At 41.9% G+C, this 26,651-nt stretch overlaps 1 protein-coding gene across 4 annotated transcripts in view; it reads left to right on the top strand.

Annotated features, from left to right (window-relative positions):
- Positions 1-1,770: 1,770 nt before the first annotated feature.
- The window catches only part of ANKFN1 (ankyrin repeat and fibronectin type III domain containing 1), a 149,637-nt gene continuing 124,756 nt past the window's right edge, over positions 1,771-26,651 (top strand). For all 4 annotated transcript variants that reach the window (XM_043528502.1, XM_043528503.1, XM_037914628.2 and 1 more), the window contains exon 1: positions 1,771-2,193. The gene's annotated coding sequence lies outside the window, so the exon portion shown is untranslated. The remainder of the gene's footprint in view (positions 2,194-26,651) is intronic.

The following is a 26,651-nucleotide window of genomic DNA, read 5'->3' as shown; positions in this document are numbered from 1 at the left end:
AAAAATCATTTTGGGTCAGACTGAAAACAAAAAATTTCTAACTTTTTGGCGAATGAAAAAGTTTAAAAAAAACGTTTCAACAAAAGTGAAATATCTTGTTGTGATTTCAACCATTTTTCAACATTTTTGGATTTAAAATAAAATTAAAGGAAATTTTGAAGTGAATGTCATTTCAAACTGAAAAATCAAAACTTTTTTTAAAATATGTCAAACTTTTTTGACATTTTTCTGTCCTTTTTTGTACATTTTCCCCTCCCACTCTGCCCCCCAAATGAACAATTTGGCAAAACTGACATTAATTTGTGAGACAAGGTGGGTGAGGTAATATCTTTTATTGGGCCAAGTTCTGTTGGTGAGCGAGACAAGCTTTTGAGCTTATATAGAACTCTTCCTCAGGTCTAGTTTGAATTTGTGAAATATTTTGGTGTCACTGAATCTGAATGTGCCTCCGAGGTATCCCTTCTTAGGCACAATTATTATTCAGAATTATTATTTATTTGCATTGCAGTAGCACCTAAGGGGTCCTATCAGGGATGGAGTCTTCATTGTGCTAGGCACTGTACAAACACAGACCAAAAATACTGTCCCTTCCCCCAAAGAGTTTATAATCTCCTATCCTGCTCCGAGGTGGAAGTAAGTAGATTGCTGCAGCTCCTCAAAGTATACAGCATCCCTTCTTCTGTTGATGAATGAGGTAGTGTGGGGGAATTAGGGATTAAGCCAAGGTCCCCCCCCCCATTCTTGGTCCATATCTGCTCCCTCCCCTTGTGGTGACAATGTATGCAGAGCAGCACTGCACTCTGTATTCTGCACCAAACCCAGAATCTGGATAGGATCTTCACTGAGCAGAGCTGTGGATTTAGGGGGCTTATTGCATTGTTTTGGCACAGGTACAACCTAAGCCCAAGTGACTAGCAGCTGTCTTGATGCTCCACAGCTCTCGCTAAGAAAGCTTCTCAGAGTCTTTACAGTTATCAATAATATGGCAGCCATAAATAGCTTAGCTTTCAGGGAAATCATGGAAACCTTTTTTATGGCTGAAAACCTGACATAGAGACAGACAGGCAGTTTTCTTTACTCATTCATGGCTGAAGGAGAACACACTTTCTGAAACTCTATTAGACCTTTCTCTAGGTAGGTAACTAGTCAACATTCTAAGTTTGTTTCCTAGCAACATAGATTTGAAAGACACCGCAGGACCATAATTTTGCTGCAGTTTACCCCTTCCCCCTATCCCAATAAAATAAATCCACAAACATGTTTGTGTTCCAGCATTTCTTGGAGGAATACTCCTCCCAATTAAAGATTCTTTTTTCCCAAGATGCCACCCAACTCTTTCATTTCTCAGCAGATGAAAAGCGCTTGCTGCCTTAATAAACTGTGCGGGGAGCAATGTTCCAGGCACCTCAGACCTAAACAGCCCTATTGCTTTTCAAGTATTCCTAATTATGGAATCCTAAAGATAAATGCATTGGCCCATCTTTCACTTTTTCTGTATGGACACTGCATTCTCCAGCTAGGCCAGTAACAAGCTGCAAAGAGGAAGTCATTTCTTCATAGCTGTGTAAATCTGCTGTGATTGTTCCCAGGGAGGATGCTGAAAAAGCATACCATTTTACTTCTTTCTATTTCCCATATTCAGAGTCCAGAACATGGCAATGCCAATTAAACTTTCTGCATTAGATTGGGAGACAGGTGGTTGATGAGTATTTAAAGGATGAAATGGCAGGCTTGAGCACTTTCAGCTGAGCCTGAGGACTAGCCAGGCCAGCCCCCAGGCAGATTGATGGGCTCAGCTAGGTTGTGGTAGAATTGGCTTAGCTACCCAACTGGCTGAAGAGAGCCAGCAGGCTTGCTTCTAAGATCAGCAGCAGCAGGTTGCTGGCTGCTCAGTGTTTGGCCCACAGCTGTGATCACTTTTGCTCCTGCCTAGGCTGCATCCCCAACCTGACTCCGGCTCCAACCTGTGGCTCTGGTTCCTGGCCCCCTTAGTCCAGTTCTAACCCATATGTTCTCCTTTTATGCAAACCAACAATCTCTGTAAAGGGACATCTGAAAGGTTGACAGGCGCCCAAATTATGCTGCTGTGGTCCTTTTAGTGGAAAAACTGTATCAATCCTCCCCCAGAAAGACTGCAACCACAATCAGCTCTTAGCCTCTAGGCTGGATATGTGAAACTTACCAATGGATCAGGTCAGAAAATTTTTGTTATAAGAGTTTTCCACTGGGAAAAATGCCATTTCAATTGAACTAATTTTTTCCCCCAAAATCGTATTGATTGTGACTAAATTTCCCATGAAAACAAATTTTTCATAAACAATTTTTTTAAAAAAATAGTTCCATGGGATTTTCGTTCTGATTCAGAAATGGAAACTTTGGTTTTTGTTCCAGTTAGCAAACAGAGATTCCAAATTTCAACCAGCTCTACGTACCAACGATAAGAAAGGAAGGATGGCCTTGTGGCTAAGGAACTGGACTGGAATGCAGGAGACTCAGTTCCAAGCTCTGCCTTTGACATCCAATATGATCTTGAAAAGATATGGATGTGCATCAGGAGTATTTTTGTGCATTGAGGTGGTATGCTACCTGGTTGCTTGCATTGTGTGTGTGTGTGCGGGGGGGAACACCACCTTTTCCCAGGTTCTGCAAAAGGCAGGAATTTGCCCTGTATTTTTTTACTAAACTGATTTCCTGGTATCTGAGACTGGTCTGTCTATACTAGTACAACAGTAGTCCTAAACGTTTGGATTTCATGCTGCAGAATTGTCTCTTGAGTTGTCAGGGCAGTAAGTCACTCTGTATAAATGTACATGCTGTGTAAAGTGTAGCTCCTATGTCTGCCTGCTCTTTCAAAAAGGGGCATCTGAAAATGCTGGAGCTGGAACAAAAACACAGTTTGTATTGATTGCCCAGGTTATCTGAGGCAAAGTGCCGTTTTGCTTTCTCTGGATAATTTAAGGCGTCTGTTATAACCAGTGCTTTCAGGCATCCATCAGGAAAAGGATGCAGCACTGCAGGAGTGTGTTTTGCAACCTCAGATGTAAGTCCTTTATATTTAGCCTTGCTATAGGTGATTAAACACGTAATGTGCTGTGTATAGAAAAGTTAATGTGTCTCTCTTTTTTTTTCTTTTTGTATTGTGGATGAATGCATAAACGATTGAAGGGGTCAGATCTAAGCCATAGTTAGAATGCACAAATACTTTTAAACTGGCTTTAAGTTAATAGACGCTGATTTTTGCACCCTTTCCAACTACCAAAGCATCTATTGTGCGTATTTAGGAGGCATAGTCTTGCCATCCATAATTTGTACCCCAAGTTCTCGTTAGATGCGTAGTCTGAAAACGAACACAGATTTATGAAGATACCCACATCAGTCTGTGTTGTTGCTTTCTGCAGGTATTGCTTTGGATTTGGCTACATGGGAAGTTAAGCCTAATTAACCAAAGGTGTGAATTTAAACCGCATTCGTTAAAGCGTATTAACCCCCTGCATGGGAGTTCTCATTCAAAAATAAAGTGGCCTTAATTCATGTCCAATAGAAGGGCTGTCTAAATTATGGCTGCCTGCCTGGGTCCCCTACAGGGAACACACTGCCCAGAAGCTTCACAGCACTGCCTGGTACAACCCTGCCCCTGACGCACCCTTCCCAGCCCCACCTTCTATGCCAGCACTTGTGAGGGGGTCCTCGGAGGGCAGCTTTACAGCCATCTTCCACAGTGCCTGCACTGGGGAAATCCTCACCCAGGTGGAAATGGAATTTATAGATCTCCTTTACACCGCTCTGGCCTATTCCCCAGTGTAAAGCGTCCAGAGTGGGGTGAGGCTGTCACCCAAGCAGCTGTCAGAACACTTTGAAGCCTTCTGGAAAAAAGATATTGTAGAAATATGGTATTGTCTCTTTTCCCCGTGCAGATGTATTCCTGATATAGCAACAGCCTGTTTCTCTACACAGATGACATAGATGTCAGACTTATCAAAATGTTGCAGTCTTCCATAATTGTGCTAGTCGATGCTTCTATGAAAAGAAAAAACCCAGTCAGTTTTTAGTCTGCATTAATTTATGCCATCAGGATTACCACCTGTGTTAATAAATGTCTTGTATTCTGAATGATTGGAATGAGACAACTAAGAAATGAAGCTGAAAGCAAGAAATCAGTCTGCTGTCCTAAGAGGTAATTTGATAGCATGTTGTCTTTTTACTATAAATGATTCAAGTGTGTAGGGGTAAACTAGTATCTTCTGCACCATTTTTGGTCATAAATTTGTTTTTGGTTAAACAGAAAATCCCCTTATTAATGTAACTGCTAGGGCTTATCGACACAGGGAAATAGATCACCATAGCTTGTCTATACAGGGAAATTGACTGGCTTGTGTATATGGGGAAATTGACCACCACAGCTATTCTGGAATAACTCCCCGTGTGGACACTCTATGGTGAAATAAAAGTGATTTTATTCCAGATTAATTACTCCCCTTTCAAGTGCCCATATGGAGGAGTTATTTTGGAACAGCTAAATTATAGCTAAACCGTTATTCTGGAAAAGCTATACCAGCCAGTTTCTCCTGTGTAGATAAGGCCTTAATGGTTTGAGATCTCCAGCAGTTAACAGTTAGTTAAAATAAGAGTATTGTCAAATCTGGGATGCTAACTGGCTGTTGAAGAGATGGCAATAGATAATAGCTATATATCCTTCTGCAAATTCATTATTGTTTATTCATCCCTATATTCTGCAATAAGGAATACAGACTAAATGCTCTTAGAACTTGCTATAGACTTTTCTAAAATTGTTTATGCTTCTTTTGTTTTACTTGACATTAGATAAAAGAGCTTTATAGTGTCTCGCATCTCTGCTCCAGTCAGAGCTGTGCCTTTATATCAAGGAAGGGCAAACTACGGCCCGTGGGCTGGATCCTGTCCGTCAGGGCTTTCAGTCTAGCCCGCGGGATTGCCAGCCCCATGGCACAGTGGGGCTAAGACAGGGTCCCTGCCTGCCTTGGCCCCGCGCTGCTCCTGGAAGCAGCCCGCACCACATCCCTGCAGCCTTTGGGGAGCGGGGGGCCGGAGGGCTCCGTGCGCTGTCCTTGCCTGCAGGCATCGCCCCCGCCAGCTCCCATTGGCCAGGAACGGGGAACCGCAGCCAATGGGTGCTTCGGGGGCGGTACCCACAGGCGAGGGCCTCGCGTGGTGGAGCTGCCTGCCCCACTCACCCCCAGGAGCCACTGCCGGACATGCTGGCCACTTCTGGGAGCAGCACGGGGCCAGGGCAGGCAGGGAGCCTGCCTTAGCCCCACTACACACTGCTGCCATCCCAGAGCCACTTGAGGTAAGCCGTGCCAGGCCGGAGCCCACACCCTGAATCCCTCCCGCACTCTGCACCCCCTGCCCTGAGCCCCAAACCTCTGCCACACCCTGCACCCCCAACCCTCTCCCCTGAGCCCCTTCCTGCACACCACACCCCCTCCCGCACCCCAACCCCCTGCTCCAGCCCTACATTCATAGCCCTGCATACAATTTCCCTACCCAGATGTGGCCCTCGGGCCAAAAAGTTTACCCACCCCTGCTTTATATAGTACTTCAATGAAGTGTCCGTGTGATATCCAGTTTCTCTGGGAATTTTATACAGCATAACATGTTGGAGCTTTTTATGGTACATATCTGTAATACTAAGGAAACCAGAACTATGCACCGGGTTTGGCCCCACTCCTCATTGTTTCTGTGTCTAATCATGTTATGTGAATTTCCCCATTTTACTTTCAGTACCTCTGTTTATCCTTTATGGGATTTTTGACTGCTGCTATACACTAAGCTCTAGATTTCATTGTATCAAACACTAAGGTGACTGATTTAGCTGTATTCAACACAAACCATAGCGGTGCAATATGAGGTGTAAATTTAAGAGTAACTAACCATAGGATCAGTGCTGGGTTCTTCATCACTGACAAGTTTTAAATAAAGACTGGATGTTTATGTAAAAGAGATGCTGTAATATTATTGTGGGGAAGTTTCTATGGCCTGTGTTTATACAGGAGGTCAGACCAGATGATCAGAGTGGTCCATTGGAATCTATGAACCTGTGAGCTCAATCCTCAATCCTCAATCAATGCTGAGCACTCTGACCCCGATCTAACAAGCTACTTAAGTACATGCTTAATTTTAAGCATTTGAGTAGCCCCATTGAAGTCATGTGCTTAAAGTTAGGCATGTGTTTAAGTAGATTGCTAGATAAGGGCCATAAGGGCCTATGTGCTTGACTCCATTCACAGTATGAACTTAAACCAGGGAAGTTTGTTACCTGCGCCAGGTGTTCACCACAAAGTTCTCTGGTTTGATCACAGCTGGCATATTGCTCGTGTATGGCTGTGTGATGGCCCTCAGTTACATTTCTTTCTGCATGGCTAGATGGGGGAATAAATGGAATATTTTTGTTTGGTCACTTCACTGACAAATGGAATAAAAGTTCAATTAATATTTCAAGTTGTTGTTTTCCCCTTCTTTGTTTTTCCTCCTGTGCTTCAGGTTTTGTAGAAATCAGCCTCATTATATTCAGCCCTTGCATTTTTATTCGCATTGCTTTGTGCACATTTTCTCTTTTTTCTTGCATCTTGTTGGACGTATTTGGGGAGAGGGGGTTGCTTCAAGTTGTTTGAGAAAATTAAATACTAAAAAATCAACAGTTCATCCCCAAAGACCTTTTAGAAGGTTGACCTTGTCAAAATTGAAGCCTTTGTTAGATAAAGGAACAACATTTATACCATATGAAACCGTTGTTTATTAAAACAACCAAAAACGCAAAATAATTAGTAGTAGCACAACATAGTAGACAGACAAATTCTCAGAGACCTTACTATACCACAGGATTTTTCACTGCACTCTTTAGTGAAATAAGGTAATATATTTTCATTTGCTCTTGAAAATATATTTTGTGTCTTTTTATTAGTTTTACACAGCTTGCATGAAGAAAACAAGCCAATAATGCTTTGGCCCCATTAATGATTCACATGTTTGTTATATATAAATGTTTTTTTGTCCCAGGGGATTAGGATAGCAATAAATTATGAGTTTTATGGATAAACGGTGCACTCTCTTGATTCATGAGCGTGGAAGGAATATGTCTGAAATGTTTGTAGGCAGAAAGTATTCTCTAATTATTATTATTTGTATTACAGTAGCATCTCGAGGCCTGAATGGAGATCAGGACCCTGTTGTGTTAAGGGAGAGAGAGCCATCCAGGAAGCTTACAGTCTAAATAGACGACAGACGAGGGTGGGAGGGGAAACAGAGGAACAGAGAGATCAAGTGACTTACCCAAGATCACATAGCAGGTCAGGGCTGGGAATAGATTCCAGGCCCCCTACCTCCCAGTCTTGTGTCCTAGCCACTAGTCTATGCTGCCTCTTATTATGTATCTTTAGCTATTTCTTAAGTACCAATGTGGATGGCGTCCAAGCGTGGAAAACCTGAAAGAGGGGCATGTCCCATCTGTCCTGGGTCCAAGAACAACAACACAAACATTTTAAATAGGCAAACTTGCAAGGTTAGCAAGTTTTATAACAGCTTTGTCATTTCATATCTGTGAAGAACACTGTTCCAATCAGAATTTAATATAAATATAACAAGGCAAGAAGAAATTGGTCCAAGAGATAGGTTTGGCTAAGATTTTGGTTACTCTGTACATGCAGTGAGTTCAGTCTGGCATTCCCACTTGTCATTCAGGCAAAAATGTGTACGGAAATATTCAGGAAGGATAGTGGGCCAGTAAGCTCTGGTAGGCAAGTTTGTAGATACAATGATCTCTGTCAAAGATGCTTACATTTCTTGGTGAGTTGTTTTAACTATGAGAAAATAAAGATTGTGTTATATCAGCTTCTAAGTTTAAGGCATAAAATCTATCTTGAGCATGTTGTGTTCTTGTTCTTGTGGGAGCTTATTTTTTATTCACTCAAGATGGCAGGGGGTGGGTTTCGGTTGTTTTTTTGGACCTCAAAGAAGTCAATTAGGTTGTTGTGCAATCCGCTGCAGACAACAAAACTTTGCCAACTGAACATCCCATTAGTATTCCTACACATGAGAAGCAGGTCAGGGAGTCTGAGTTGGAGGGTTCCACTTATATTACAATGGGCCTGCGGTTAAGAGCCATCCAAATATTAGCGGAGAGGGAAGAGAAGTATCCAATGTGGTGAGAAACCCTGGCACTGTTGTATGTACATGAATTATTTCACAATCCCTCTAACACGGGAATCTTCAGCCCATTTACTGTGCATAAGTGCCAGACTAGACCTTATTGACATCCATCAACATTCCAATCAGTTGTGTCATTAGCCCACAAACGCCAAGAAGGGCATGAGTCTTCAAACTAAGAATTTATTAAAGAAGAAAGGAAAAAAAGGACCTGAAGGCTGTTATATTTAACTCAAAGAAAGAATTTTTCAGACAGTGAAAAGAGTTTATAGTAGACACCCTGTTCAGCCTTAAGTGTAATAAAACTTTGTCCTTCTCTGGTACCTTGCAAAAACTTTCCAAATAGTCATTAATCTAACAACAACCATTTAAGCACTTGGTAAATGCTGTAATTCTATTTACATGATATAGGTGTAATCTAATGCTAGGGGAGGGTGGACTTTTAAGGTCCCTCCTCTGAAACAGTTAGGGCACTAACCTAAACCTTTGGAGAGACAGATTCAATTCCCTTCTCTGCCAGATTTCCTATGTGACCTTGGGCAACACATTTATCCTCTCTGTGGCTCAGTTCTCCATCTGAAAAATGGAGATACCAGTACTGTCCTACCTCATAGGGGTGTTGTGAGGATAAATACATTAAAGATTGTGAGACACTCAAATATTATGATAATAGGATTACTCATGTGAATAAATACCCCCCACCCTTCTATCATAGATATCTGTAGATTGATCTAATATCCTTTTTTCAGTGTTGTGTGATGATGTAGCTATGCGTCTCCCATTGCAGTTCGTCAAAGTAACACAACTTATGTAGGTGAATATATAGGAAAAAATGTCAGTTTGGGGGTCTGGCTTTGATTGAATTTTCATTGCAAACTTCATCTTTTAAGCTATGGAATTATTTTGTCCCTGAATTAGACTCTGTAATTCATACATATAGTAGGTTATGTTGCTTGCTAATGGAAATAAATTGCATTGTGTTGCCACTATGTGTACATAATTTGTTTATACTACATGCGCTGCAAATATATTAACTGATTACATTTTGTATTTTCAAGAACAGTATGGATATGTTCAGATGCCGCTGTTATTTTTCCCCTCATTGTTTAAAACCTCATTGTCTACTTTTCTGAGAATTCATTTGCATTAGAAATTACATTTTTGTTCGAACACTTGGCAGATAATAATTACCACTTAAAATGTCAGCTGAAATATGCCAAAGCTGTGGTTCCCGTATCTATTCTCCACATTATTTTATTGTCCACTAAAGCAAATTAATTATACTGTGGTTCTTTTGCAAGTCAGCAGGAGGCAACTGAAAGGGATGGAAACCAAAGGGAAAAGGTTAAAATAAAAGTTTCCACTAATTTTGTTAAATTTTCATTTTTCTTTTCTCTACGGTTTTGCCATAGCAAAACCTGGAAACTAAATGCGTTTTATTGGTTTGTGCATTGGCCTAACTCTGCTCCCACTGGAGTCAGTACAGATTTCCCCATTGATTTATGGGGAGAAGAGAGAGGTCAGTGCTGAGTGCTTTAGAAAATCCCATCCTGGCTGTTCTACAGGTTTTTGAATGAAAATTAGGGGTTAGATTTGCAAAACCACCTTGGAGATTTCGACACCCAAATCCCATTAATTTCTAGTGGGAACTGGGTGCTCACATCCTGTAAATGACTGAAAATCTCAGCCTAGATTTATTGGTCTGAGGGTTTATGTAGAACTTAAGTGGCACACTGGTCTTCTCTACAGGGGTGATTACAGCTATAGTGCTCATAAAAAGTGCCAAACTGGTCACCGTGGAGAATGAAGTCCTTTCTTAGGGCTAGATCCAAAACCCAGGGAAGACATTTCTATTTTCTTCAGTAGGCTTTGGATCAGGGCCTTTATCTACCCACAGAACAAGTGTAATGTTGGCAGTGCACACTTCACCCACACACTTCCCAGCTGAGCTTTAGCTGAAGAAACTTATCTTTAGGGGTGCAAAGAAAATGCAGTGTCCATGTCCCATTCTTGTCCTCTCCGACGAGCCTCCCATTGACAATACCAATTAATACTTGTTACAACAGCAGCTGTGTGCTGTTATGGATAAACATCATGCATGAACTTGGCCAGCACAATTAACTCTTTGCTGCAGAGCTATCAATTAGTATTGACATTTGGGCACCACTAACTGTTCTGGTTTTGAAGCAGGACTGATGTAGAGGTGAAATTCTCACTAACCCGTTGCCAATATTCTGAACCACACATTTCCCAGGCCCAGTAGGAAACACAGAAATGAGCAGCTGCAACACCTGCTACCGGTTGTACAGTCGAAGTGATGACACTTCAAGAAGCGTGGGGAAATGGACATCATTTCACTCAGCCACCTGTATGATATAGTTATTTTTAGTGGTATAGTTGGGCAGGTTTGAGGATTTAAAGAAAGGAAGTGAAGCATGAAGTGCAATATACAACGTTCCAGTGAGGTTCAGGAGCAATATAACTTGAGCTGCTCAAAATACTTCAAAATTTGAAATTTTGATGGACAAAAAGGTGGAGAATTTTTTTTGCAAAATTTTCTCTTTTTTTCTCCGTCTTCAGTGAACTGTGGAGCATGTAAGAACAAAATTAAAATTCAAAATGTTGATTTTTTTTCATTGAAATTTCAAATTTCAGTATAAAAAAGGAGCAAAAACAATTACTATTTCCCGACATTTTCTCCTTATTTTTCAACTACCTTCTAACAGTAGCATTGAAATCTAGATGTTCTGTTTTCTGACATTTCTGATATAAATGACTTACAAAAATCACCGTGCAGTAACAGTGTGTTTGGAAAAAGAAAAGGAGTACTTGTGGCAGCTTAGAGACTAACCAATTTATTTGAGCATAAGCTTTCGTGAGCTACAGCTCACTTCATCGATGAAGTGAGCTGTAGCTCACGAAAGCTTATGCTCAAATAAATTGGTTAGTCTCTAAGCTGCCACAAGTACTCCTTTTCTTTTTGCGAATACAGACTAACACGGCTGCTACTCTGAAGTGTGTTTGGAAGTAGCTATAGGTCTATACTGAAGGGCATCTCTTTGAAATGAGGAAACAAGTGAAAAGGAGGAAACCTGGAGTTCAGAAAAGCTCACTGGCTACATGACATACAGTAAATCCAAAACCTGCAATGAAGGGGTTAAAGGAAGGTCTGATTCCAGTCTGAACCAGCAGCAAAACACACAAGTGCAAATGGAAAGATGTAAATCTGATCTCACAAGTCTAGACATAACCAGGCAGCTACGTTTAGCGATAGTTCTATATTGATTTTTGGATTTAGTTTTATTGAATGAACAGACTATTTCCCCACCCCCTCCACTTCATCTCTAATTTTGATTTTATTTAATATAATGCCACATTGTACATCCATTTTGCTTTTTGTGGGGGGGAAAACCAAACCATAATGGGCTTCAGCAAGCAGTTTCCTGTACGTTTTTAGGAGGATGTTATGAAAATTAGAATTGCATCTTTGACCTCATTTCATCTCCAGGCATCTGGCTTGCAATGTTCTGTTTGGTGACATTTCTTTCTTCCAATATGACTTTGATAAACACTTTCTGTAGGCTGCCCGCTCTTTCCATTTCAAAGCATTAGGGTTATTTACTACGGGCCTGCAAACTTTCCTATTATTTTCCACTGGCCTTTGTACCAAATAAGTTAGAAACCAGCACCAGTTTTGTAGCAGATTGATTATGTGGCTGCTGATGGCTGCTTCTTTTGGTAGTTTTGAATTTCAGTTCAGAGTAAGAAGACCTGTGCAAGTCCTATAAAATTATATCTTTTTTGCCTTTATTTTCCTCTTGCACATGATGCTTTTATTAAGGTGATATAGTATTTTTATTTGCCGTGAAATCTTAGTTCCACAAAACTAATTTGGTTCAGATGGCAATACCTGACATACGAATTTTTAAGAACTTTGATGACCTACAGAACAACCAAACTTCTTTTAATGCACCTTTAGCCAAAGAGACATATTTTTCACTCCGTAATATCGACTATATAATAATTCTGTTTTACAGCAAAACTCAACTGAGATTAGGGCCCCATTGTGCCAGGCATGAAACGTACACATAGTAAGAGAGAGTCCCTGCCCTGAAGAGCTTACAATCTAAATAGAAAAGACAGGTAAAGAGTTGAGGGAAGAGGAAAGCACAACCCTGGGAGATATGACCATTTCAATTAGCCTCATTTTACAGGTGGAGAACTGAGGCACAGGGAGACTAAGTGATTTGCCCAAGGTCACCCAGGAAGTCTATGGCAGAACTGGGAACTGAACGTACATCTCTTTCCAGTGCCCTAGCCATAAGCAGAAGACACCGACCCTCTTTGCTGATTCCAGAACTCACACTCCAGCCCAAGCAGGAACATCAAGGCTGCTATTTCTCGCCCCATAGGGCGAGCCCGAGTCAGTTGACCCGGGCTCTGAGACTCATTGATGTGGGTTTTTTCTTTATTTGCAGCGTAGCTGTACCCTGAGTGAGGCCAGCAAGACGAGCCTGTGATGGGAATGCGGAATCACACAATGTGGGCGAGGCCCATAGCAAAGTTGTTGTTGTTGGTTGTTTTAATATAATTATTTGTCTCCATGAAAACTAGACACCAGCAGTGACAGAAACTGCAGCCTTATAAAGGTTACCATTTCAAAGTCAATGTTTGCAAGCAGTCACCACAGAGTGGAATATGGTAATTGCCCTATCTCAGATACCACTATGCTGGTAAATGTTGACTTTGGAATGGTACCTCAGGCATTACTTATCTCTAAGCCACTTACAAGTTCCCTCATATTACTCTGCTGAGTACTTGCTCTACTTTTGATTCTGGTCTGAGAGAACAGCAGAGAATGAGATGAAGTAATTCAGGATCTGTTTTTCAGCCCTGCTGAGCTCCCATGGGCCCTATCAATCTCCACTGGACATGCAGATGCTTAGCATCTCTGAAAATAATGGCCTCTGCCTCACTCTACAAATAGATATAAGTACTGGGTAGATTGTCCTGTAAGTCAGTGACCAGTTATGTTGCATGCATGTAGAGCCTCTTAACAGGTTTGTGAAGAGTTACACAAAAGCCTTGAAGAAAATAGACCCAGTATGTGTCCTAGTAACGATTTAAAAACAAAACATTAAAGAGTTGGGTTGTTCTCTTTCCATTGTGTTTAAATTAATATGTCTTTATGCAAGTCTGGTTAATTGCATGCAAGTTTTAGCTGGACTGTGTCAGGGTTTCAAATATGAATATACCGGAGCTGAAAAAATGCCCAACATCAAGGGCTGTAGTGTATACACAGTGCCAGGCACCCTTATCTAGCCATATAGGCACTTATAACACTCCCATTCCCATAGTACCTGAGCCACTCCATCCCTGCATAACAAATTTCCAGGGCAAAAAGGAGGAATGTTTATAAATAGGGTGCATGATCACTTTGTCCCGAGAGTGGGTACCTGGGGAGACAGTTGCAGAGGTGTTTTTGAATGAGAGCAGAAGTGTGTGAAGAGCTGATTGTTGTTTGCTGCTTCAGTGGATTGTAGTAGTGCATTTGTGGGGTAGCACAAGAAAAACGGCTGCCAGGAATAGGTAGGCAGCCAGTCCTAGTTGAAAATGGCAGAGTTGTATATTTTTCATTGTCTGTTTCCGTGCTGATAAAATTTAATCTGACATCAGTGACGTTGTGGCTTTAAAATCTCTCACCCGTTCATGCTTCCAGAAAGGACTGGTTTAGAGCAAATGAAAATAGTAAGCAATCACCTTTAAAGGCTAGGAAACAGACACCAAAACCCAGTGAAATGACCAGATCTCCCAGGGTTGTGCTTTCCTCTTCCCTCCACTCAGGGTTCACTTGATGGAAAAGCTTCCATTCAGTTTCTCTGAGGTAGCTCTAGAGGCTGGCCGAAGAGATTAACCAGCCCACACCTCTTCACTGTTCTCTGGGTTCCCCAAATGACAGCATGGTATCCCCATGCTGGTACCAGCGGTGGGGAGCAGGGAATGCAGAGCATGCTGCTTTGCTGGTCCAGGGGAAAATTCATGAGTCTCAATATTGGGAAGAGACAATCAGCAGGCCTTTACATTTTTCCCATGACTGAGGGACCGGAGTATAGATTTCAAAGTTTGCTTGATCAGCCCCATGATTATCTGAAGGTTTTGGTTGTTCCATAACCAGGATTTAGAACTACTGGGTTTATAACATCATGCTGATCATGGAAAATACTTGTCAAAAATCCAGTCTCTCCCAGGACCTATTACTGCTGCATTTGTTTGGAAGGGGATGGGGTCTCTGACCTACTGGTTGGGTGTGCAAAGCCCTGAAGGTGACCTACGTGTATCTGAAAATCGAATCCAGATCGCTGTCCATTCCCTCTCTCACAAGGCCATCCTGGCTGACCAACATCAGCCCAGTAGAGGGCTCATTAAAACTATTCATGCAGTAGTAATGAGGAAATACCGTGAATCAGGCAGTCTGTCTGGTTACACCAATCCAAAGAAACAGGACAAATATTGTTCTTGTGAAATGGGGCCAATACGTAAGCTTTGTTATGTCCTCTGCCATTTATTAGCTGCTAACCTGAGATCAGTCAGTTCATTCCATATAACAGCTTTACTGAAATTTCAATAGCATCATTTCACAGCACCAACCAAGCATTTATTATATTTTAAAGATAATTAAATGTTTCATAATTTGTGGGAAACTTAACTTTTATTATTCCTCTGACATGCTTTATGGCAAAAATTATAATTAGATTATTTGAAGATCCATGTACAAATTTTTAAAAGTTAACATTTTGCAATAGGATTTCAGTTCAAATGTTTCTCTATGGTTACATTAACACTAGTTCTGTTTCAAAGTTAGAAAATAAATTGCCTTTATACTAATTTATTGGATAATAAAAAAGTCGCCAATAAATAGAGCCAGATCCTTAGCTTGTTTAAATGTGATGCAGCTTCATTGAAACAAAATGGAACTGTGCCACTTCTCACCAGCTGAGGATCTGACCCGCTAAGTATAAAAATGAAAATGACATGGAAACAAAATAGAAACAGTTTGATATTAATGAAAATATGCACAAGCTCTTTCACCATTTCCTATGGCTCTTTACCCAAAAGAAAAACTGCTTCTTTATTCAGTCACATAGCAAGATATTGCAGAATGAATGGAACGTCACCAAAGAAATAACACATTGTAACTAAACCTGGGCACATATGCCAAATATTTATTCCTCAAATATTGGTTTGGATTTCATTTAAATTGTATTTGTGCTTCTTTTTTATTTTGTTTGTTTCCTGTAAATATTCTAGTGAATGAACTTACTGAAAGAAATCTTTGCAGAAACAGCACGTTTAAACAATTACTGGAAAACTGAGCAGGTAGAAAATATGGAAAACATTCATAATTTTTTTCCGCAATCGTTTTCTTTTTCTTGTTTTGAAATTCAAAAAAAATTTTTCATTTAATTGACGTGAAATTTTGAAAAATTTCAACTGCTTCTACTGGAAACTGTTTGCAGAAAGGGAATTTTGAATTTATAAGTATGAGTGTTAGAATCACATTTCTGGTGTGAAAAGTTATCCTTACTCCTCTCATGAGGAAACAGAAATGTACCATGTGAAATAGCGCTCTAGTTAAAGCAGCTCCAATTTTGTATATGAAAAGCTCTTACTCAAGCTGCAATCCGAGAATCATCTGCAGAAAATATACATGATAATTTCAAATAAAGTATAAATTCAAGAAAATTATGATCTCTCAGCAGTTTGCATGGTGACAGGTGGCATTTCTCAAGTAATTAATTATATATTGTTCTACCAGCTCCAATCATGATTAATTTTAAATGAACATTGCTGCTGAGAAGAATAGGTTTGCTTTATGTTCAGGTGACTAACAGTATCACAGCTGTATACTGGGCCTGGTACAGTTGCCTTCGAAGTTAATGGGAGTTTTTCCATTGTCTTCAATGGGCATTGGACTGAGCCCTTAGTAAGGGTCTGGAGAGATGTATGGGCCCTTCAGTGCGATTGGGAGACATGCCCCTTTTATTGGGTAAGCTGCTGGACACTTAGAGAGCCCAGAACAAAATGGTTTCAGGGCACAATAAGGATCAAAGGACAGCTCTGTACAGGCAGGAGAGCCCAGCCAATGGAAGTTAATGTGCACCAGGAGATGTAACTGTGACTGTTTCAGTTTTATTGCATCACAGAGTGGGACGGCCCCTTCAAGAGAGTTGGGCATAGCCTCACCCATGACTAACTAGCTGCCCTCTGGGCAGTGAGATAAAAGACCAACCTGCAGCTCCATCAAGAGAGCTGCAGGGAGGTGGGAGACTCTGGATCAGGAAAAGGACCTGGAATGGGTCTTGCCATACCAGCTAGATGAATGACCTCTGTAAGCCAAAGCCCAAGCAGCAGGACCAGGTTTACCTGGTTTTATTCATGTTGAAATGTGTTTGTGTTTGAATGATAAATGCATCCCTGGGAAAAGGGAAGGAAATAGCATTACTGAGGAAAGATTCATTGCTGAAGGTGGCTGGTGAGTTGGCCTGCTGGTTTACATGAGTGGGGAAACTGAGGCAGAGACATGGTCGGATGCTGGGGTTGGGGAGACCAAATGCTATATTGCAACAGAGTTCTGTTCAGTTTCCCAGGCAAGTGCCTCTGTTCCTGAATAGTCTTCCCAACTCTCCTTTCTTTTCAGAGTGTGCCGCAAGCTATGCAATATAACAGATCAGATCTGTTTAGTCAAGATTAATTTTACAGACAGAATCATTGAGTAGACAGCTCACGCAGACTATCTGGGCACTAGCTTTAAAATAAATGAAATCTGTAGAGCAAGTTCCTTGTATAAAATGGTCTTGGTCTATGTTCGGGATCAGCATATATGGAATCAAAGTGAAATCCTATATGGGACTAGAAAGGCGGTGGTCTTTATACCAGGGTGGTCTTAAACTGGGCTTTAATGTATGTACAATATACAAACATTTTTGACAGACCATTAACACCTATAATCTTGTAAATATTTGCAATTTTCTAGATCATAAATATAGCTACATAAGCAGTTCTTTCAGGACATCATTTATACTCCATTAAAGGTTAATTTACAAGTTAGTGCCTTATAGAAAGAAGATATGTGTACTTTTATGTTAACTTTCTGTAAAGGGAGACCGGTGTCTCTGACAGCAATTTGTAATTCTCCTGTGGCGCTCCCAGTGGCACCATTCAAAGCACTATGTGAATTCTTTTCATCAGCTCATGTTCACAGCAAACTTAATCTTCTGTTTTGAAGGGGAGGGGAGGAGAAAAAGATCTTAGGTCTTCAGTCTGCCTTCCCAAGCATCCAACTGTTTGTTTAAAGAGTCTCCCCTGACACACATGCTCATTCGTCACAGTGCTCAGATACCTGCTGCTGAATCTTAACCCAACTTAACCACCGGAGTTTGGTATTGCTAGACTTCCAGACCTTTCAGAGGGGGACGGAGGTAAACAATGGAGGATTGACCCTATAGGCCACGACGTTATTCACTGTAATGGTGTTTGTGTTTTGTAAAGATCAAAGGTGCACAGAACAAAAATTGCTCAGTTGTAGACCCAGGCTGGGATGTTCAAAGGAGCCTAAGGGAATTAGATGCCCAGCTCTAGATTTGGCCATCTAATTTAAAAATCCCCACCTCGGGGCTTAGAGAAGGATCTGGAATTAACCATGAAGCTCACAAGCTGTAAAAGAGCAGAGTGTAAAATTCAACGGTTTTGCAACTTAAATTTTTTTTTTCTTTGTTGGGACTGTGTAGTTAAAGAAATTAAGTGGTTTAAGAAGCTGCAGGTAGCCACAGGTCAGCAGAGGGAAACGAGATCTGTCAATAATGCACATGCTGCATTGTGTATTGTTGAGATAAAACACTTGCACTTTCCCAAGCTGGCTGCTCAACAGGGGCATGACATAAGTTCATGCAGCCTTATTCATTAAACCAAGCACCACAATTCTTCTCTAGCAAGAGGGGGGAGAGTTCTTTATATTTCTTACCAAATGTATTGCAGTAATATAGTGCTGTCATTCATGCCTCAGTAGAGCATCTGGGCAGTATGTCCTCTAGTTTCAGCAGCTTTTGTATGTGAACTGCAAAAGGTTCTAAGGGTCTGTTTTGGGTTCACCCAGACTTTCTTTGAGCTAGCTCTGTATGCTACCGATGACCATTGTTCCTCTTTCAAACAGAACCTAGGCAGCTTTTCCAGGGCATCCAACGTTAATCAACACACACTTTTCTTTCCCACCCCATGACTATCCATGAGGCTCAAAGGAAGAAGCTGCCCTCTGCAGGCCTGCACTTAATGTAACGTATTTCAAACTTAGGGCCTGATATCATTCCGGTTAAATTCAGCTGAAAGTCTCCCATTGGGTGTAGCTGGACTTGTATCTGTCCCTAAGCTAGGCAGGGGGATCCCAGTGTGCCAGTCACAAAGCTTTAAGTCTCAGGGCTAGCAGTGCATGTGGTTGGAAAACACGGCTTTAGGCACCAACACCAGAGACGTGTTCTTTAACTGCATGGTGAGGAAAATCGATGTTGATGCCCAAAGAGCTACTGCTGTATGCTAGGAGGTTGATCCTTAATGCCAGATGCTCGAGGGCAGTGGAACCTTGACAGAGAGTGGGAGAGAGACATATTAAAATGACATTTGTAGAGGACAGCCCTGAGCTTATGAGGAGGCACATAAAAGGGTCTTCCGCATTCAGTGGAGTGCTGGATTTGTATTTAGTCACCATAAGTAGTGGCTATAATTTTTATTTAAATAACTACCATAAATATTGCTCTTTAGGGGTGGGAGGAATGTATCTTGGGGAGGAGGGAACAAAACAACCAAAGCTGGTACTGAAGAAAGGCCCATTTAGGTCTATCGCACTGGAGAAATTGTTAAGGAACAAGTTTTCTCTTATGTATCAACGTTCACCGGCAGAACTGCCAAGGTCAGGGAGCACTTTGTATATCTGCTGTGTTTGTGTCCGAATAGAATTTGGTTTCATAGAGCAGAATTCATACTCTGGGCACCCCAAGTCCTTCACAATATCATTCTGGTCCCAGGCCTGCTTGTGGGCCTGTAACTCAGGGTTGCACTCCCGGAACAGCCAGTTGTGTGCCCTGTAGTGGAACCAGATTCAGCAAGCACGTGAGGAGTTCCATTGACGCCAATGAGACTATGTAAGGCTCCGATTCAACAAAGGATGTGAGCATGTACCTAACTTTAAGCACATGACTAGTCTCACAGGGCTCAGTGGAGTCACCTAGGTTCTTAAAGGTGCACAGGAACGCCTGTGCTTTGCTGAATTTTTGGGTATTTTAGTAGGAGCCAGCCAAGCAGTGGAAGATGGGAAATGGCTAAAATGGAGGAGCATTGTGGGCTGCTACCTGATAGAGAAGGAGGCAAGTTGGTGATTGGTGACTGCCATGGGAGGAAGAGCGAAGACCTTTGTATATGACATTTCCCTCTTTCCCTGGGGTCAGAGATGGGAGTGACAAATACAATGAATCTCATAACCTGAGCACAACTGAGATGTAAACTACCGAGACAGGATCAATGGGAAGTCCCACAGGGACATTTTTGCATTGATTTAGTGGTCTTTTCTGCCTTTCTCCTTTGGAGCCTCTGCACTCACATTTTTAGCTGGAATTATGAAACGTTCTATTCAATTTTTGTATTTGCCTACATGCCAGGGATCAGGGTCTGCCGCAGTGCCGGTCTCTGGGCGACCTCACAAGCACAGCTGGCCTGTAGTAGGCTGCCTGATTGGCTACATTGCCTGACGGATGGGAAGAATCAGCAGACCAGCTCTTAAACTCAGCAACCACAGTTGTTCAGTGGCTGCTCAAAGCATTTTCCTACAGCTGTGATTGCCCCCTGTGCCTGCTTGTTCCTAGCCATGCTCCCACCTTGTTCCAGTCCTGTTCCTGCCTTGGTCCCAGCCTTGCCTCACTCCAGGTAACCTGGCTCTGACCCTCAGCACTAATTCCTGACTTCTGGCCTCTGCCTTAAACTCTGATCCTGGGCTCCTATTCCTGGCTGCTGACTCCTGCACTAGGCCTGACTCTCCCGTGTCCTGGATTCTGATGCTGGCCTGTTTATTAGTATGTTGTTGGGGTTCCTATTTTGAATCCTTACCTTGACTCTTGCAGGAAATATTTGATACGATCCCATAAGAAATTAATAGATCTGGTCAGAAATAACCTTAAATTAGAGCCGGTCAGAAAATGACCCGTTTTTCCCAGTTAAAAAAAAAATTGACAAACAACCAGTATTTTAAAGTTTTCGTCAGTGTTTTTCTTTGAAAATATTAGAGTTTTCATTGAAAACCCAAACCTACAAAACTCAAATGTTTTGTAAGTTTTTAGCAACTGAAACTACGTTTTAGTTTAAAGCTGAAAATTTGGTAGGGGGAGGGTTGCAAAAATGTGTTTTGTTTAAAAGCCATTTTATGGGAAAACAAATATATTCAGATGAGGGGTGAAATTTGGAAAGCAAAAGATTTTATTCCTGAAGACATAAAAGATGTGTGTGTCTAAGCAATTTGTTTTCCTGTCTACCTTAGGTGAAAAGGACCTTAAGGCAGGGGCCTTGTCATCTTACATGTTTGTAAACTACCATGCAAACCAAGGGCTAGACTGTAAGAAACTTCACAATTTGCCCTGAGTATGGTGCAGTGCATTCTAGCATTGGGTGACAATTTTGACCAAAAACCTTCCATAGAAAAATTCCCAACCAGTTCTAGTGCAGAGCAGGAGCAGCCTAGAGCAGCGTTTCTCAATGACAGGTCCCTAAGATCTCCCTGACCCAGTTTAGGAAGACAGCAAGCTGGTCACTGGTATCAAAAAGGTTGAGAAACAGTGGCCTAGAGAACTAAGTTTGTGACTCCGGGCTGGTCTTCACTAGGGGGAGATTGACACTGCAGCAGAACACTCACCAGTCGACCGCAGAACTCAACCTCTCCGAGAAGATTAAGGTAAATTGACCGGAGAGCATCTCCTGTTGACACAGGGCAATGAAGACACTGGGGTAAGTTGACCTAAGCTACGTCGACTCCAGCTCCAGTTATTCACATAGCTGGAGTAGCGTAAGTTAAGTCAACTTACCCCCTAGTGAAGACAATCCCTGAGTCCTGATTCCTTCCTTGACTCCCTCTTGTTCTTGGCTTGGAATAAGTTCTATCACTCTCTTTTTCAGAGAGGAGCTTTCTTCCTAATGAGCATCTGGCCAGCTATTCTGAATGACGGACAAGTATAGAGGGCAATCAGTAATTCCAGGAGGGTCTAATTCTCCCTTTCTCATACCACAAGAACAAGGGGACTTGACAATGGCTAGGATGCTAGTGTGCCAAGACCACAGCCCATAGCAGTGACCAGTATTATCCCATTGTTTCCTTGTGCTCCCCTGTCAGTCATTCTGTATCCATCTGTTGCCTTATTCTTAGATTGGAAGCCCCCTGGAGCAGGGACTGTCCTTTTGTTCTGTTTTGTACAGTACCTAGAACAGTGGGCTTCTTGTCCATGACTGGGACTTCTAGCTGCTACAGTAACTCAAAGAATAAATAATAACCATAAATTCAGTGAAACTGAAAGGTGGCCAATTCAGAGCTCATACAAGGAAACACTTTTTCACACGATGAGTAATCAGACCCTGGAACTCATTTCTGCTGGAAGTTGTTGAGGCCAAGAACTCAGCAAGAGTCAATGAAGGAATGGGCATTTTTGTGAATAACAAGAATAGCCTAAATTATCATAGTTAACACATTTTGGGAGGAATAATAACTTCACACTTCAGAGTCTAAACTAGTCTTTGACTGCTAAGGAGCAGCACGAGACCTTCATGAGAGGCAAATTATCCCACATCTGCCTGTTAATGGGTTTTTTGCACCTTCTTCTGAAGCTTCTAGAAGTGGCCACCACTGGAGACCAGATAGTGGACCAGATGGACCATAAGGTCTGATCCAGTATGACTGTTCCTATGTCACTCCCACTTCCCTCTGCCCTTTCCCTGCCCACTCATTCTCAGTGAGCAGCAAATAGCCCCTATTCCCCCAGGCCACAGTCACTATCTGGGCAGGGCCTTACTTCCTCTGACTTTCCTCTATGGCTGAGTGAGGGTGGTGGCAATGTATTCTTAAGGACCTGCTCCTACAAAAAATGTATGCAACAACAAGGTTAGTCATGTGCATAAAGTTAAGCATGTGCCTAACCGCTTGTGGGATCAGGGCCTACATTGTACAGACATTAAATAAATATTCCAGGAACATTGCTGAATTACAATAAAAATGTTGTCTTCTTGATATGTGTATTGCCCTATTCACTTCAGTGGAATTAGTCTAGATTTACACCAGTTTAGGCTGTCTCCTCTGCCCAGTTTAGTCTACCAAGGTGTGAATTACAGCGCACACCAAAGTGCTGCATTGTAACTCTCCCATGTGGACTCTGCAGACATGAACTAAAAGATTCCTATTTTTCATTTATATAGTTCTGTTTGACTTTGACTACATAAATGTGAAGTAGGAACCTTTTAGTTCCCACTCACTGTGTCTACACAGAGTAGTTACAGTGCAGCACTCTGGTGCACACAGAAATTCACACTCCTGTAGTCTGAGCTGCAGGGCAGTGTAGACAAGCCCTTAGTCTAATGCCTGTGTGTGGTCCCATGGGTTATTACATCCACTAATTTGGTTAGTAGAATGATATTTGACTCCTTGGATTCCATAATAACGTTAAAAATGTTAGCCCTCTTTGTAGACTATTACGATTTATTTTAAAGGAACCCAGAACCAGAACAATATAGATTGAGAATCAATTCTCTGATGTTTAATTTCCTAGCATGAAAATCAGCTCAGGTAAATTAAAGAAAATTGAAAGGGGATATTTGTCAATAATTAAATTCATGCTTTAAAAAGTCTAACAAATATTCTTAAAATTATATGAAAGCTTGTTTTCTTACATAAATCAGTGCTTTGTGAAGTTACCTAACCTTTGAAGTAGTAGCACACCAAACAGTTAGACATTCAAGAGGCTTTCCAGTGTGTTACATTAGGATGCTATTAAATCGTACCTCTCCTTTCCACTGATTTTACCTACTTCAGTGTGCATGTGGATCTTATGTCTTTCTTTTATGTAAAGAATGGAGAACGGGTTTCATGCATGTGATGCCTTTCCCATGCGCTGAGGGTTGTGGGGAAGGAATTAGCTGCTGCTGAGAGGCAGTGCATGATCTAGTTTTGAATACTTTACACTTCGTTATTGTGCAGATGTTTATAATAAAATAGAACTAAGCAGGCCAAAACTGATTTTATTTTTGCTTAAGAAATTGCCCAGTAAGGGCCCAGTCCTGTATCTGTTAAAGTCAATGGGATATTCACCACTGATTTCTCAGTCTGAGCAAGATCTGGCTCCTAATTTAGATGAAAATCAATTTTTTGTTTAGTTAGGATTTGGTTTGTTTTATGTAGAAAGTGTTTTCATTGGTGCATAAGCTTTTACATAATTTGTTTTTTCCCAATAAAACTCAAGTAGTTAAATAATAAGCGTTACAGCAAATGTTTTTTTAAAAAGGAAGAATGAATGACATTTAAAATATTATTTTCATCTGACTTCAGTTTGCTCTTGAGTATTAATATTTCAAAGGCACATTTGCAGATGCAGGTTACATGTTGTTACAGTGTTGACATTAGCAAACAACTTAGGGACACCAATAAGACAAAGTTTTTTCGCCCTTATATTTTAAGGAATTCATAGTGTAAATGGATTTTACTGTGGAGATGTTCTTGAGATCTGGGAATTATAGACAAAAATAATAGAAGGGGTGAAGGGTGGCCCAATGGCTAAGGCACCAACCTGGGAAGGGGAAGACTCAGGTTCAGTTTCCTGCTCTGCAACAGATTTCTTATGTAACCTCGGGCAAGTCACTTAATGTACATCTACATTTACAGCACTGTGTAGAGTACTGACATGGCACACCTAGCTAGCACAAGTATAAATAGCAGTGTAGATGGTGAGGCGTGACTTAGGCAAGTAGAATGGCTTACGTGCCTGAACCCTAGTGTATATACCCTGGATGGCGCTCTGGAGACCCAAGCAGTCCTGCACTGCTATTTTTAACAGTGTAGTTTCCGCTGCCTCCCCTGTGCCAAAGCCTTTCCTCACCGCAGGGAAAGCCCGCGGCTGGTGTGGGGCAGCTGGGAAAGACTCTGGCAAGCCTTTCACTGCGGCACGTAGCTATTCTTTTGCTGTGGCGTGTTGCTACACGCGTAGTGCCTGTACTCTATACGCTGCCATAAGTGTAGCCACGGCCAAGGGTGACGGATATAAGAGGCTTGGGGAGGCTGAGCCTCCCCAGCTGGGCAAGAAATGCCAGATGCCGCGCACATCCTTTTGGAGGCAGCTGCCAGAAGCTCCTGAGAAGTTGGCGGGGTCACCTGCACCCAGACTGTGGCCCTGCCCAGGCTGCGCCTCTTCCTGTCTCCACTCCACCTCTTCGCCTGAGCCCTCCCCCCCAAATCACTCGGAGAGGAGTGGGCAGAGGGGCCTCGGGGTAGGGGATGGAGAGGAGCAAGCGTTGGGCAGGGGGGACTTTGGTGAGGGGGCGGAGAGTCGTGGGCATGGGGGTTCTGGTGGGAAGAGGCAAAATGGGGGTAGGACCTCAGGGGGAAGAGTCCAAGTGGGGGCGGGGCCTTAGGGCGGAGCAGGAGGCTGGGCCATAGTCCAGGCGCCTGTGGGCCCCCCACTTCTAAGGAGCTTCCAGCACTCATGCCCAACCTCCCCAGATGCAAGAATCACTCCACACCTATGGCCAAGGCCTTAGTTTTCTGTGCTTTGGTTCCCCGCCTGTAAAATGGGGATAATAGATTTCCCTACTTCTCAGGGTTGTTGTGAGGATAAATAGGTTGCAGATTGAGGTGCTCAGGTACTACGGTAATGCGGGCTGTATAAGTACTTAAGATAGATAGCTAGTGGGATAGATTTTGCACAGGATCAGTGTGCAGGGGCAGTAGTACCTGGTAGGTGTGTACCTTGCTGTGCCTCCAAAATATTCCTTATTTTATACCGCCATCTGGGAAGAGTGATCTCGAGGAGTGGGCATGGTCAGAGAACCAATAAAAATATACCCTCTATGAACTGATAATATTATGGATGAGCAAGTGATAAAGGCAAAGTCAGGGGTCATGAGAATCAGTGTGTGTATTACATCTCAGAAAGTGAATAATAATTGGGGTAACTTATCTGCAGAAGGGATGGAAGGGTGGGGCTCAAAATATGAAAAATATCCAAGGTGTAATGGAGGTGTCGGATAAAGCATGCCAGCCCTGACTTATTAGTAATGCTTAACTTACACCCGCTTTTACATCATGTATGAATATAGCCCAAAGCTTTCAATCATAAATTGTAGGAAATAGGGGTGGACGGTTACTACTATGATAATTTGCTCTTAGTAAAGCTTAAAGCTGTTCAATCAAAAGTATTAATAATGTGCCTTAAAATGATGTGAAGAAATAACATCATAAAGGAACCAAAAAGACGTATCTATATCCATGTGAAAAGTGACGGGAAAGTGTTCTCTCTAGAAGTGTTTTGACATCATCACAATTATAAGGCAACAGTTTCTTTATTCAGAACTGCTTTCGGGGTGTGATGTGTTTTCATTAAGTTGCTGGTTAGGTGAATGACAGGAGACTATTTTTCAGAATGGCGTTTATCATTGGTTACCGATTAATGGGGATAGTTTGCATGAGAAGATGGTGACAATTTTCACTGAACACAGCATGTCCTAACCTTGTCTCACCGACAGTGTAAACCAGAACTGACAGCAAGAGGTGACAGAGCTGTTTAACTCCAATCCCACTCTGAAGGTGCAAGGATGATTCCATAAGGTGATCATCAGCATAGTGAAGAATGGAGAGACTAATTTTTTAGAGTGAGACAATCTAACAGTGACCCAAATGTTTGCTGTCCTAGCTCTCCTGCTGCTTTTGAAAATGGGAGCCCCCATTCCATCATCTTTCACCCTGACAACAAAGCTGCTGTAACTGGAGCATAGCTAGGCTGTAATAAATGCCTGCTAAATGGCAGTGGAAAACTGCCACTTGGACAATTGCATGTGCGTTGTAATTTGTGTGTTATAATTCTTCTACCAGAAGGCTATTCTGCAGTATATATCTCAGTGCTGACTTGTCCATCTTTTCAAGGAACTGGTATTTCTTTCATCATCATCTTTTATCATTGTCAGAAGCTGGGACTGGGTGACAGGGGGATGGATCACTTGATAATTGCCCTGTTTTGTTCATTCCTTCTGAAGCACCTGGCCACTGTCGGAGGACAGGATTCTGGGCTCGATGGACCATTGATCTGATCCTGTATGTCCATTCTTAGGTTCTTATCTGCCACAGAATAGCACTTTATCAGATTGGTAAATGACTCCGATTTTTTTATTGCCTTCCTACCAAGATG

The sequence above is a fragment of the Chelonia mydas genome, chromosome 14 (assembly GCF_015237465.2).
Source record: "Chelonia mydas isolate rCheMyd1 chromosome 14, rCheMyd1.pri.v2, whole genome shotgun sequence".
NCBI classification, from domain to species: domain Eukaryota; kingdom Metazoa; phylum Chordata; order Testudines; family Cheloniidae; genus Chelonia; species Chelonia mydas.
Note: the sequence above shows the minus strand (reverse complement) of the source record. Positions and strands in the feature narration are given on the sequence as shown.